Here is a 15,623-nt window from a genome sequence, read left to right as displayed (position 1 = left end):
TAGTTCACTATCGACCAAAAGTTGAGATGAAGTACTGAATAATGATTTGAATGGAGGAAAGCCTTCGAAAATAAGGGATTTGAATTCAATGACAGGTTTTAATTTCTCAGAAATTAAGAGGTTTTAATTAATTTCTCCCGAACTAATTGAGATTTCGAAAAATCCTTTCTTAGTGGTTACTTTCGTAATCATGCGGACATGCCTGCCAAATTTCAAGTCTGAAGCTTCAGCGGTTTCGGCTGTGCGTTGATATATATATATATGTATATATATATGTATATATATTATCTCAGGACATTGATTTTTATATATTAAGATGAACCATTATGACGACATCTAGGTAACGACATCTAACAACATTAAATGGATTATTCTACAGTAAATCCCGTATATATTCGGGCTTAAATACCAAGGCTTAAATGCTCAACAAGCTTAAAAATCTAATGACTTAAACACGCAACGGACAATCTAAAGGCATTAATACTCAACGTGATTAAAAATCTAAAGGCATTGATATTCAACGGACTGAAAAATCTAAAGGTTTAGATGCGCAATGAAACAAAGCAAGTTATAAATATAATTAAATATACGTTTAGAAAGTTCTTACTAAATTAAATTAATTTCTTTTCAAATTATAAATGTATGAGTTTTACACATTTTTCATAATCTAATATCAATGTGAAATACCATTGCACTATTTCCGCCGCAATTGACCCTATTGGGGGTGAAGGTTGAACACAGTATCCTCACCTAACACAGCCCTTACATGTAAAACTACTATATTAAGATTCTCAATATGTGTTAAAACATATAAAAGTGGGGTTACACTAAATCCTGAACCATTGATTAATGTGTAATTAATTTTTTTAAATAAACATATATTTGCAAATGTGTGACAAAGTATAATAGGATAGTTTATTAAGAAAGTAATAACCGGAAGTATTGTAGCATTTTCTCCAAGCAATTAACTTTACATAAATAGAAATGAAGCACTTTGTGGCTAATTTTTGGGAAGTACTGAAAAGTTAAGGTTCATTTACTTTCTATATTTCTGAATAGCACACGCGCTTTCCAATTTTGCGTTTTCTAACAAACTATTACGAAAACATATGTTGCACAAAAGGGAAATATACAAAAGTAATTACTAATATGTTGCTCACAAAATGTTTAATCATGGTATTTGCGTTCATGGAGAATTAAACTAATCATATTCGAGAAAAGTTGTTGTTTAAAGGATCTAAGACTTGTTAATAATTTAAGAAGCTTAGTTTTGTGAATTAATTAACTAAGACTCAATTTTGCGAGAGGACTACTGGTTAAATAATTTTTTTTTCTTACGCTTTTTCAATTAAGACTATTAAAGTTATAATTATTTTCGCCATTAACTCTTATGGCGAAATTTCCTGCAAAGCTTACTTGTTATCGGGTTATAAGTGACTCTCCTTTGTGGTTATTTTTTAGGAAAACTGCAACTATTTTGTTTAAAAAAAAAAAAACTTTCAAACTCATATAAAAACCACAAAAGCTGGTTTTTTGGCTGATGTTGAACTTTTTTTTTCTAATAGCAAGGAACAAAATAGATAGGTTATTTTAATATATAATTCACAATTTATTTTACCATTTTTTAATACTTTGTACTAAAACTTTACATAATGTGTTTGGTGAAAACGGTCTTCTTGCTGAGAAATTATTTAAAGAACTATGTATTAGTTTTATTTTTTGCAGATTTAAGGCTAGTAATTTGGACCATTTTTTTTCCAAGAGGATCAGCTTTATGAATCATGGAAAGATACTCAACTCCTCCCGTATAATAAGGCATGTTTTAAGCTTCAAGCTAAATGGTAGATAGTTGTTATGGAAAAGATAGAAGTTGGCATGGTTAAAGATGCAAAAAGTATTTTAAGGGCTGTTTTAGGGAAAATGTATTTATATTATGTATTACCATTGCATTTTGGAATGCAAAGATGAATCTTATAACTCTTGTGTTTCGAAGATGAAATTTTGCTCCTGAAAATCCTCATATATATAATAGCGAATGATTGAGTAACGCTCCTAACGTCACCAGCAATAAAACTGGCTCCACGGCATGATAATTTGATAATATTGTTTGGTAATATTTGACATGCAGAGAAATGCTTTATTTTGACAAGGCTGAAATTGATCTGGTATCTTAACTGTTTTACTGATAAAACTGTCATTTAAGAAAAATGAAGAAACGAAAATGTGGTAGACAATGAACTGCTGGAGTTTAGGTTTAATCCACTGGAGTTAGGGTTAAAATTTAAACTATACAAATATCACCTAAAGGGCAATTGCTTCCTATAAGCAATTTTCAAACGTTATACTTTGAAGGAAGATTTTCTGGAGAATTCTTAATACTCCTCAAGAAAAAAAGGGGGGGGGGGGGTCTGAATAAACTATGCAGGAGATTCTGACTGTTGATATAGCAACACTCCTGGCTGGTAAAGTCTCTTTTGAAGACTTCCAAACAAGTTGACTCTGTGAAGACCGCCGCAGTTTTTTAGGAAGTCTTCAGACAATTTTTGAATTTAAAAGATTTTTTTTCCCTTCACGTTCTCCACGAATGTTTCGGAATTTAATTTGAAAAAAACAGAACGTGAAAAGTAACAAAACAAACGCATATAAAAGATTTTATGAAAAAAAAAACCTAAAATATAAGCAGGAGTTCTCAGAAGCGTATAGTAAAAAAAAAAAAAAAAAATTCGTCAGCTACCTGCTCCTCAGTTTTCGATGTTTTTATTTTCGAGGTTTTTAGCCTACTTTACATTAAGCATTTCATTTTCAGGCATTTCTTGTCAACGATTTACAATAAATGTTATGACTAATCTAGAAATGGTTCACCTTGCACGCTATTTTGGGAATTTTGAAACTGTGTCGCAGACTGTTAAAAACAAATTCTGCTGCGGGGTTGTGTTCTTTTGAATATTTTGGATGTAATCTTCCTCATCTTATAGTAGAATGATATTTAGGTTTCCTCTATTACCACGGGTGGCTAGGAAAAGGTTTTTATTTTATTTTGAATTGAATATCTGATTTTTGAAAGGCTCTTAGATAAGGTCCAAAGGTCATTTGAGTTTTTTTTTTTTTTTTGAACCCAAGCAACTTTTTTAGTACCAATACAGTTTATTTTCGTTGAATGCAGCAAGCGATAGAGTCCGAGAAAAATAACTACTTTACTTTTGTAATAAATAGTATCTTGAACTATTTTAATGAAACATTTTTTTTTTTTTTACAAAATATAGCTATTTTGAACAACTGCTCTTTTTTGATAAAAGAAAATATTTGAAGCATAGTTTTCAATGCCCACGTTGACACGACAGTGTATGTTCATCTATTATCTTTGCTAGTTAATTTTCAATGATCTAAACTAATCTAACTTAACTCAATTTACATGTATTTAAAAATGATAGAGCATATTTCAGTATATGATTCAAATTTCTAACTAAGCCTCCAGATAACTAATTATCTGATACATCGAAATAATTTTATCGAGCACTGAAAGTGAATATTATGTCGTTGGGATAAATGAGGGAATGTGATCTATTCGTCATGCCTCATCAGCGTTTTGTGTTTCCTACGAGAAAATTGAACCTCGTACATATTGATAACTATTTCAGTATTTTATGCATTTAATTCGAATCTTTGTAAAAATTCCTCCAATTTATTTCAGATTAAAATAATGAACTAAATTAGATAATAAAGTATAAAAAGTGTTTTAAAGTAAATCCCAAATATTTATAGACTTTGACCAATGTTTAATGTGAAAAAAAAAGAACGTTGTAAACAAGAGAAAGAAAGAAAAGCATTATTTCAACTCATACCTGCTTAGTAAAAATTGATATATTACAATAAAACTGTATATAAATTTTAATGTGACTAGTTAGTTAGCTGTTTGGTTTTCTCCAACTTGTTCGAATGAACCTAAAATAATGATTGGTTTAATTGAGTTTCCGTAATTAAGACTTTATACGACTTTTACTCTTTGTATTGCAGAAAAAGCATGCTGTTTGCTGTAAATTTCTTTTTATTTAAAACCTTGTGTATATATATTAGGGTGGTCCTTATTTTTGAAGTTGCAGATATTTTACACGGCGCCCCCTCAATTTGTTCCATTATACAAATAAATGATCCTTGCAAAATTTTAAGTCAATCCATGAACATTAACAAGTGCCCCTAGGGGCCCCCTTCTTTGAGTTTCGAAGAAAAAATTGCGAATTTTCTACTTTTTATGTAAAAATATTCTAACGTTTTATATTTAAAGTAATTTTGAACCTCAATAGGTGCTGTTACTTCCAGATTGACCATTCTCTCACTTTCATTCTGTAAAATTTAACATGTTGAAGATGGTACATGTACACTAATGGCCTTGGGTCAAGCGTAACGCTTTTCTGCGGATGTTCCAACCAAGCGGCATGGGAACTTTTCCTCCCACCAAGATGGACACAAGGGATTCTATAGGCCATTAATGAATGATCTCTGACAGCAACAAATTGCCTCCTCCAGAATTTCGGAGTGTTGATATACAAAACTCCCCGTGTATGTAATAGGTGTGGCAAATAGAGTCGCAAGGTTTCAATGCTATAAATATAAGTAATTGCAATTATATTTTAATTCGCTGTTCTTTAGTTATAAACATAATTAAATGCTTATTCAATTTTTAATTTTTAAAATATAAATTTCGAAAAATCCTCAATTACTCCTAACATAAAAATATACTGTATTTTAAATAGCTAAAATATAATTTAAAAAAATATCCAGATCGGAACAATGTAGAAATCTATAAATTAATTTTCTTCAATTTCTTAGTCCTTTATTATCATCAAATTCTTGCGATTCACAAGATTTAGAAGCCGAAATGGGTATCTATCCTAACCTGTTGAACTTTTGTTTTCTACAGCTGGTCTACCACAATGCAAAAAAGCTTGCCAACTATTGATATCATCTCGCCTTTCATCATTGTTAGACAAATGCCATATTAGGGATAAAAATGTTGTTCATTTATTTACAGTCTTTGTAGATGCAGTAAATTTAAATCCAAATGACCAAGTAATCAATCGTACATTCCTAAAGAGAGCAAGAGAAAATCTTCGAGAGGTAAAATTAAATTTCATGAATTTAAATTTAGATTTTGTAGTTATTCACTGGGATACAAAGTTACATCCAGATGTAACTGGAAAAAGAACGCCGACAGGATTGCCGTGATAGCTTCAGGTCCTAATATTGAACATCTACTCGGAATTCCTTAGATATTTCTTCAGATGTACATGATATCTTAGATGATAGCTCTTTATTGCTAACTGCTCTTGTAGTGTTTCATATAACGACTTGCAACACCAACCGTATAAATTTTGCATACATTTTTTTAGAGCAAAAACTGAACGGTGATCTATTACATTTGGATTGCCATCATGATGCACTTGAAATCGTACTGCGGAGTGTGTCCTTAAAGTTCTTGCCTTTCTTAGTTTTAGATCAAATATTCAATTATTTAAGCGCTTCAAAATTTTGTGGAAAGATCTCCATCATTCGGAATTTATAACTTTTCAATCAAGTACACATACCACTTAAATTCTAACAGACGAAGTTGATGACATATTATTGTTCGTAAAAAGCGGAATTGAGAAAGATTACAGAGAATTATCGTAACTTGTAATAATATTTCCTCCTACAAGGATATATTTTCGGCAACCTGGAGCTTATCCCTGAGCCACGTGGGTGGCAAAAAGAATTTTTGTTTGAAACTTTTTACGTTTAAGAAACAATTTAAATTGACCTTACATGAAAAGAAAGCCCTTCAATGCTGTTTTACAATACCATGTGAAACTAGCAAAACATTTCTCATTTTGCCAATTTTTGCAGAAATATGACCTAATTATGACATCGCATTATCCGTTGCATCACCTGGCATTGCAGTAACTTTACTGGATGCATGCCAAACAGCTCATTCAGCTTTTAGGCTGCCAATGAATATTCAAAATAACACGTGTACAACAAATATATATATATATATATATATATATATATATATATATATATATATATATATATATATATATATATATATATATATATATATATATATATATATATATATATATATATATATATATATATATATATTAGGGTGGTCCTTATTTTTGAAGTTGTAGATATTTTACACGACGCACCCTCAATTTGTTCCATTATACAAATAAATGATCAATGCAAAATTTTAAGTCAATCCATGAATATTAACACGTGCCCCTAGGGCCCCCTTTTTTGAGTTTTACAGAAAAAATTGTGGATTTTCTCATTTTTATGTAAAAATAATCATAGGTTTCATTTTCAAAGTAATTTCGAACCTCAATAGATGTTGCTACTTCCAGACCAACCATTCTCTCACTTTCATTCTGTAAAATTTTACATATTACATAGGGTACATTTACACCAATGGCTATGGGACAGGCATACCGCTATTCGCGCTCGTTTCAAACCAAACGGCAGGGGGACATTTCTTTCCACCAAGATGGACACAAGGCATTCTAAAGGCCATTAATGAATGGCCTAGGCCATTAATGAATGATTTTTGACAACAACAAATTGCCTCCTCCAGCCTTTGTGGGTGTTGATTTAGAAAAATTTCTGTGTATGTAATAGGTGTGGCAAATAGGGTCACTAGGTTTCCATGCTATAAATATAAGTAATGACATATATATTTTAATTCCCTGTTCTTTATTTATATACTTAAATGTTTATGCATTCTTAAAATTTAAATTTTGAAAAATCCCCCATTACCCAATTATAAAAATAAACTCTATTTTCCATATCTAAAATATAAATTAAAAAAAAATTCCATATCGGAATAATGTAAAAATCTATACTTTAAACTGTCTTCTATTTCAGTACATAGTCCTTTATTATCATCAAATTCCTCTTGCAATTCACAAGATTTAGAAACCGAAATGGGTATCTATCCTAACCTATTGAACCTTTTTTCTATATCTGATCTACCACAATGCAAAAAAGCTTGACAACTATTGATATCTGCTCGCCTTTCATCACGGTCAGACAAATGCCATATTAGGGACAAAGATGCTGCTTATTTATTAACAGATTATGTAGATGCAGTAAATTTAAATCCAAATAACCTTATGACAATCGTACATCCCTTAAGAGAGCAAGAGAAAATCTTCGAGAGGTAAAATCAGATTTCACGAATTTAAATTTAGATTTTTTAGTTATTCCCTGGGATACAAAGCTACATCGAGATGTAACTGGAAAAAAAACGCCGATAGGCTTACTATGATAGCTTCAGGTTCCAATGTTGAACAGCTACTCAGAATTTCTGAGATATTTCTTCAGTTGTATATGATATCTTAGATGATTGCTCTTTATTGCTAACTGTTCAAGCTGTAGTGTTTTATATAGCGGCTTACAATACCAACCGTATAAATTGTGCAGGTAATTTTTTAGAGCAAAAGCTGAACGGTGATATATCGCATTTGTATTGCTATCATCATGCACTTGAAATCGTACTGCAGAGTGTCTTTAAAGAAGTTCTTGCCTTTCTTAGTTCTAGACTCGATATTCCATTATTTAAGCGCTTCAAAATTCAAAAATTTCACTTACGATTTAAATTCTAAAAGAAGAATTCGATGACATATTATTGTTCATAGAAAGCGGAATTAAGAAATATCACACAGAATTCACATAACGTGTAATATTTCTTGGTGAAGTTCTCCCTCCTACAAGGATATGTTTTCGGCAACCTGGAGCTTATCCCTGACCCAGAGGGGTGGCAAAAGGAATTTCTTGTTTGAAAATTTATATATTTAAGAAGCATTTTAAATTGACACTACATGAAGAGATTGCCCGTACACAGTTAAATGTTGTATGATGATATAGTTTTTCGCAGCAACCCATTCTAGGCCTTTAAATTAATATAAAGTCTAGTGTCTCAAGAACCTGCAGCGTACAAAATGATGAAAAACATGCAGCAGAAGCAGTGATTGAAAAATTCATAAATCACTTATGGTACTTAAGGGGATGAACTAGTAGCTTTGTCCGTATTGGATGAAGGAATTAACTTTGAAGATAGGAAAAGACTACTTCAAAAAATGCTTGCTGAATAGGAAGACATGTCTGATGACTGTATAAAAAATTTCAAATAACAGTAGATGATTTGGAATACTTTCTTAGTAAAGATCTTCCTCTTTATAGAATCAATTACAAGTCAATAAAACTGTTTGATAAGTTATAAACACCAAAAGATGTTTTCCTATTTGATCCTGATTCATGACAAAATGAAGGAAGCTATTTAAAGGGAAGATATATCGTTAAAATGCTGAAAGTTGTGATTGATACAACTGAAAGAGGAGCACAATTAATCGAAGAATTTTACAATCAATTTACCAAATATGAGTCACAAAAGCAATTTAGTTTTTTACACACACTCCAAGACTATCGGGAAAAAAATTCACACGATTGAGATGCATTGAGAAAAGCGTACGATTAAGGTAAAGTTTCTAAAGCAATATTTCATTCTTATTTAATGTAAAACCTTTAGACGATATGAAATAATTAAAAAGATTAATTTTAGTGCTACCTCGCTGTAAAAATATTTTACAAACATAGGAGAAACGATGTAGAGGGTCTGAAGTAAAAACTCGAAGATTTGTGAGAAAATTATCAAAAGTGTTAAAGTTCAACGTCCTAGGGGCACGTGTTATTATTGACCGATCGAGTTCAAATTTTGCACCGATTACTTTTTATTATAGTTTCACAAAACTAGGGGGCGTCACTTGTTGAATTCCGAATTTTTTTTTTCCCATATAAATAAGGACCACCCTAATATATATATATATATATATATATATATATATATATATATATATATATATATATACATACATAATGTGTGTGTGTGTGTGATAACTTAAGCGATTTTATTTTTTATGTTTATGATATTTCTGCATTTTTCCGAATACGTGGTAAAAATTAGAACAGCTGTTTTTTCTAAACCTTATCGCATAATTTCGAAAGTAGTACACAATAAGTTCATGGAAATATGCTTTCGCACCTATGCTTACTGTTCGATAAATCATTATTTCGAACGATATCAAAGACGAACGTCTACGCAGTGAAACAAGATATAGAATTCACCCGCTGCTCTTCAAAAATTCATAAGAAATGTGAACATATCACGTTTCGAGTTTGCCTTCAGTAGCAAGTGACACATGCAGACATTTCCATTTTAAAATGACTGAAATTTTAAGGGTAGATACTGCGGTGAGAAATGAGTTATTTTTTTTTCTTTTATCGTAATGTCTTGCAAGAATGTAATCATAAATAATATTACCTAATACCATGTATTTCAATCTGATTTAAAAAATAAAAACGTTTAACTCTAAAGACTCATTTCACTTATATTACAATTTTAAACTTTATTTTAATGAAACGTCTACCGTTTGAAAAAAACCATCGAAAAATTTAGTATATTGTAAGTAGTGTGTATCATTGTAATATGAAATTGCGACGAGGAATTGTAAGTTACAAACAAATACATTAATAAACCCTTATTTCTTGTCAAAATTAGAAAAATAACTTGAAAAAAATAACAATAAAAAAAATTAATAAAGCCTCAGCATTTGTATCATTTGTATATTTTGCACAATAATGTATAATGCAAAAATAGTGCAAATTCTGGTGGACTACTAAGTAGAAATCAATTATCTTTCGCACCTTTTATGTTACAAAATTAAAGTGAATTTTAGTATCACGAACTATAGAAAATGATTCCATGGTACGTTATAATTTGTCCTATGATCTATGCTTAAATATAGAATTGAAAATTTATGTATTTCATAAATTTTTAATGCATGATGCCTAGATTTTTCCTTCCTCGTGAATTTTTGTAGAATCGCGTTTCGGATTCAATGCTATCAACAAGGAAATTCTGGAATTAGAAGTTTTTTTACCTTTTTTTTTTAACGGGAAACCAATAAACAAGCTGGTACAATAAAGTTATTATACAGACATACAATAGGTGGCAAAAATGCAAAAATGCAAAAAAAAAAAAAAAACATGAGGAATGAAAAACTTGCAGTTGCTGCAATTTACCTGCCCACGGCAGAGTAAAAGAGTCTATTCCCGGAAGAAAAAAAACTTATTTTCAGGCATACATTTTTTTCATTTGTGTGATATTTTTTATTTAATATATTTTCATCTGTTAAAAACTGCTACCAGGTAGTCTTGTACAAAAAATGAATACGGAAAATCTTCTACGCAATATGTTTTGCTAATTAATTGACTTATGAACTATCGGGCGATTAGGTGCACATTGCTTTTAAAAACTACAAATGTTTGCCAATTTTCGGTGTGTCTAAGCTTAACCGTTTTCCCTGGAAGCAGTCAACACAGAAACGGACAAATACTATCTTATTTGATTTATTGTATGTACTATATAGTTTAACAAGACGACTGATCAATATGTTTTGGTAATTATCGACTTCATGTAAATAACATTTTCGATAAAATGACATTTATTTCATTTATAATATAAAACACTAACAAAAAAAACTGATCCTATACTAATAATTTACGAGTCATAGATTATGATTCATGAATTTTGCATTAGTTGTAATATAACATAACTGGTTACACATAATTTCACTTACTGATAGATGAATGACCAGACGACGTGAACTGATAATGTAAGCTACATGGAAAGCTTGTATCATTCCTGCCCGCAACAGCAATTTATCATCATTATGAACAGACTAGACAATTGCATTGCTGCAATCCAGCCATTCTGTCAAGAAAACGTGTTTCACCTTTATTTGTGCTATTCACAAGAATCCTTTTTGAAGACTAACTTTTTGGTACATTGTTGAAATTGATTGTTCAACTGTGAAATTAGGGGTGATATGAGTCACAGATCGGGATATTTGTTGCTAACATAGTGGCAGAATGTGAATTAAGAACAGTCAATTTATCTTATTTATGAAAGCAAATACGGAGCAAAATGCTTAGAATGAATATGATTAGAATTAGATAAATTAGAATTAGAATATGATCTTTCAAAATTAGTGTTTTCGCTACGATATAAACTGATTTTCGTCTTTTTAATTCCATAGATAGTGTTTAGGATTTTTTTGTTTAATATGAATTAGTATATGACAATTTTTCTGAGTTAAAAAAATCATACAAACGAACACATACCCAAATATATGTGGGATGCCCAGCAACTGATAATAACTATCAAAATGTTTATACTAATTTATCATACTACTCACAAATTGACGAAATCACTATTGAAATATTACTAAACGTTAAAAAATATATAGAATGCACATAATTAATACAAATGTTCAGAAATGAAAATGGTGTTGCATCCATCCTGCTGCAACATGTCTATTCGTCTTTTACCTCAAAGAAGCCGTCATCCTCCCCGTCATCACCACTTCGTCACCTCAGAGAAACAGCAGGATATCCTGCTATTATTTCTGGGACTAGATGTCTTACGGTTGCTCTGAGGAGACGACTTGGCGAATTTGATGTAGACGAAAGGGCTAAAATGTGAGGATGGTTAAGCAAGTGTACCAGGGCTGACACCACATACTGGTGGGATGGTGCCAAAGTCTTGAACCATTACCAATCCAATATGTATTAAACTAATATTTTATAACATAACACATGCACTAAAAAAAAAAAAAAAAAAACAGTTAACACTTAGCAATCGAAATCTATTAACAAAAACTTAGGCCTATGATCTCGTGCCACTTACGTCTCTTTACACTAGAATGATTAACAACCTGTATCCATGAGCGTCTCCTTCTTACAAAAGTGCACCAAAATATGATTTTTTTTCTTTTAACTTTATTCTATAATATATATGTTAAAATTGTAGATTTTTGAAGTAGTTTTAAAAATATTTACCGTTTCTAATATAAGTTGTTCATTAATGTACGATATTAACTAACAAAAGTATACAAAATGATTTTCCTTTTTAAAAACGTCATTACAAACGCTTGTTTACTCACGCTTCGGCACAGCTTAGCATTTTGTTCTACCAAAGGGGAAAAAGTGCAGTAATTTCTCTCGAAACTTGGTAAAAACGATAAAATGTAAGCGTACATTCATGTAAAACATTATCACTTGTCCTTCATAAATATTTTCACAATCTACGTTTAATTTAAAAGTAGATTACAAACAACTCTTAATACATTCCCTCCAATTCAAAAGAAATACTAGTTTTCGCTCAGACGCTTGGATTTACCCTACTTCCTTATTTGGTCTAACATTTTCCATCAAGTCGTCCTAACGTTAGATCTTATTACAGACATATTTGGAAACTTAGGGTAACTTCAGTTCATGCAACAATCATCCCAAGTACAAGAAATAAAATAAAAGGACGCTCATTAAAGAAAGTACGGTCACTTCTGTTCTGCTCGCTACATTTAATCCATATAATCAACCATGCATCTCTCTCTTTCTCTTTGTTTCCGTTGTGAACTCTAGAATAGCAAGGGCACTAAATATACGTTTTGATAGATACTGGTGGTTTATTGCGTATTGAGCAGACTGATAGCAGTTTATTATTAAAAATGGGTGGTGTTTTTTACCCACTTTTATAAAATAAATTCGCTGTTTATAAAATTTACCTGTACATTAATACGCTCAATTCTAATGCTATGATTATACAAACTGTAATTTACAGGTTTGAGCTAGTTTTGAATGTTATATTTCACTACTTAAAAAATTTACAGAAGTCCATAATTTTCATATTTAAATCAATGTATTTAAATTAATCACTTTTTTGGCAATTACACAATACATTAAAATGCGTATGTGAACAGATATGTATTACCTTTTTTTCCCAGGGATGTTATTGGTTAACGGAGGAGGATATTTTCTACGCCTGATTAAGAAACCTGACATTTTTATATTTCGTTTTATATCCACTCTGTGCTTTTCGTATAAAAATGAATTTAAAAAAAAATCGAAGTTATAATATAACGTAAAGTTATGAAATGTCTTTTAGAGCAAAAGGGGCTCGATTTTGTATGCTTAATATCGTTTTTTTAAACATGAGATCAATCTATGCACTTTTTTAGGCTGCAAACTACTTAATTATACATTTTAAATGTAACTTTGTAACATCAAAAACCGTCTCCATAAAAAAAGAAACCACGAAAAACAACGCGTCTTTCGCATCAACGTAAAATGATTTTATTACATGAAATAATATAAAATTATTTTGTTGGATTGTCACCCGTTATGTTCATCAACTAGAAAAATGCATTTTTTTCTCCGACCTCAACTATATAAAAAATAAATAAAATAATGAAGGGAAAAAAAAGCAATGAACATGGTAATTTCTCTATTAAGCGTCTCCAAAATTTTTTTTTACATATTTATACGGTGGCTTACATTGGAAAAAAACTTAGTGAAACAAATTCCACCAAGTCAATTATGTCTGTCGCGCTGAACTGCAAATAAAAATGTAATGCCCATCCAATTCCGTGCTGACCAGGAAACCACACGATAGTGTAAAAATAAAACTAATAAATAAATAAGAATCAATCAAAAGAAAAAAAAAACATTTTTCTGATGGATGCATAAATGAGTTCTTGAGCTTCAAATATATAAATGAGTTTTTCGATCATAAATTTCTTAATTAAGTAATCTCATTAGCTTTCTGCAAAAATTGTTACCAATTAAAGACGGGTAGTGAGGTTACTTAATCACTTGACAGAAATAAATGATGTGATGATACTAAACTGATGTTCGCCTCTAGTTCGCCTGAGGAGAGTACTGATATCACATTTTTAAATTTTGTAAGATATTTATAATACTTTTAAGTGTATTTACCGCATATAAGAAAAAATTTATTGCTTTGACGAAATACACATTGGTACAGATTAATTTTTATTAATCAGATAAATATGTATTTATCACGTTTTAAATTTGTGTATAAATTTGCAAGCGAGAAATAGTTTTGCAATAATATGATTTCCTGATTCGCATTTGGATTTCATTTAATATTACAGTTTTTCACAGATATCACGTTTGATACGAAGAACATTTTTACTGAAATAAAATGAATATAATTGAGAAAAAAAACATACATGGCGCTTTGCTTTTTTTCGGAAATATTTTTTAAATACTAACATATACTTTTAGTGTTTTGCGTGCTGTAAACTGTCTTCTGATCGGTTTTAAAGGCGACAAGAAAAGTCACTAAGTTCAGTGCTTGCCTACTGCTTTCAAAATTTTATAACCGTGCACTGTATTTAAAAAAATGAGCTTGTTTTTTCAAATTTGTTTTTGTAAGTTGTTGTTTGAGGCGTGACCACTCAAATTTGAAATTTAGTATTTTTTTTTTTCTTTTAGAAAACATGCAATCATCGGAAATGTAATACGGCTGAAAGCAACACTGAGTTAAAAACTGGCATTGTCTTTCTCAAAGTCTGCAACTTATTTACACTTAAAGCACGTTTTGCCCAAGTTCAATCACGTTGAAAAGTTTAATTTAAATTTTAACAACAGTTTTACAAATAGTGCAACGATCTATACATTTTAAACATGTCAAAAACAAAGCCGTTTTTTTTCACTATCAGAGTTATAAATGAAATTTTTGCTCTTACAACGAATATCATGACTGAGAATATCCAATATCAATATAACTAATTTTTGCAATATGCCTTTTATACTCATTTCATATTTGAGAAAATTGCTGCTTACTTTATATCCCTTCTGTTTTATGTAACAACGTTTTATTCACTTTTTAGACTAAAACAGGTAGCTTTCATCAGCATTACGATCATTTCATGTAAAGTTTCAACTTTGCTGCCATTTATACTACGGGATTAAAAAAGGTAAAATCATAATAAGGTAAATTATAAACCACTAGTAGGTTTCGAATTTCATATAAATTCTGTAGCGGCATAGCTTTTCTAAAATATAATTCAACAGATACACATTCACAGCTCCGATTCTGACTGCGAAGTTCCTGTGGACTTCGGTTAGCAAAGACATAATTAGATTTTTTAAATTTATTTTTTAAGCACTTTTATTATACTTGTCATGGTTAAAAATTTTAAGCCTTTTGCTTATATATTTTTGGTATTATATGCGTACATTATTGTATCCGTATTTATATGGGATCATAACCGTATGTACTTCTGAAATATTTTATAAATAAACATAAAGTTTGGGCTATTTGCCCTTGATGTTGTTTTGACCTGTCGTTGATGAGTGTGCAAAAATTAGTAATTCTTTGTACTTCTAAAATTTTCTTATTTTTTTCTTAACTCAGTTTAAGAGTAAGCATATTTGATCTCGGACATGTTTCATCAGTAGCAATATAGGTATGTCCTCCTAAAATTAAAACACAATACTTGAAGGAACATTTATACATGATAAAAAATAAATAAATATATTTGTGTTAAATGCAAAAAGCAAAATCCGTCATGTACTATTTTAAGTTAAATAAATAAATAAATAATTGCTATCTATAGAGCCCAAGAAAATTAATTATATACAAGCCAAATTTCGTTTTTTAGCTTATTGAACGGAAGTTCTTTCACAGTTTAAATAGATTGCGCTGGACAAGGAAAGGG

This window comes from Uloborus diversus, chromosome 6, assembly GCF_026930045.1.
Source record: "Uloborus diversus isolate 005 chromosome 6, Udiv.v.3.1, whole genome shotgun sequence".
In the NCBI taxonomy this organism is placed as follows: domain Eukaryota; kingdom Metazoa; phylum Arthropoda; class Arachnida; order Araneae; family Uloboridae; genus Uloborus; species Uloborus diversus.
Note: the sequence above shows the minus strand (reverse complement) of the source record.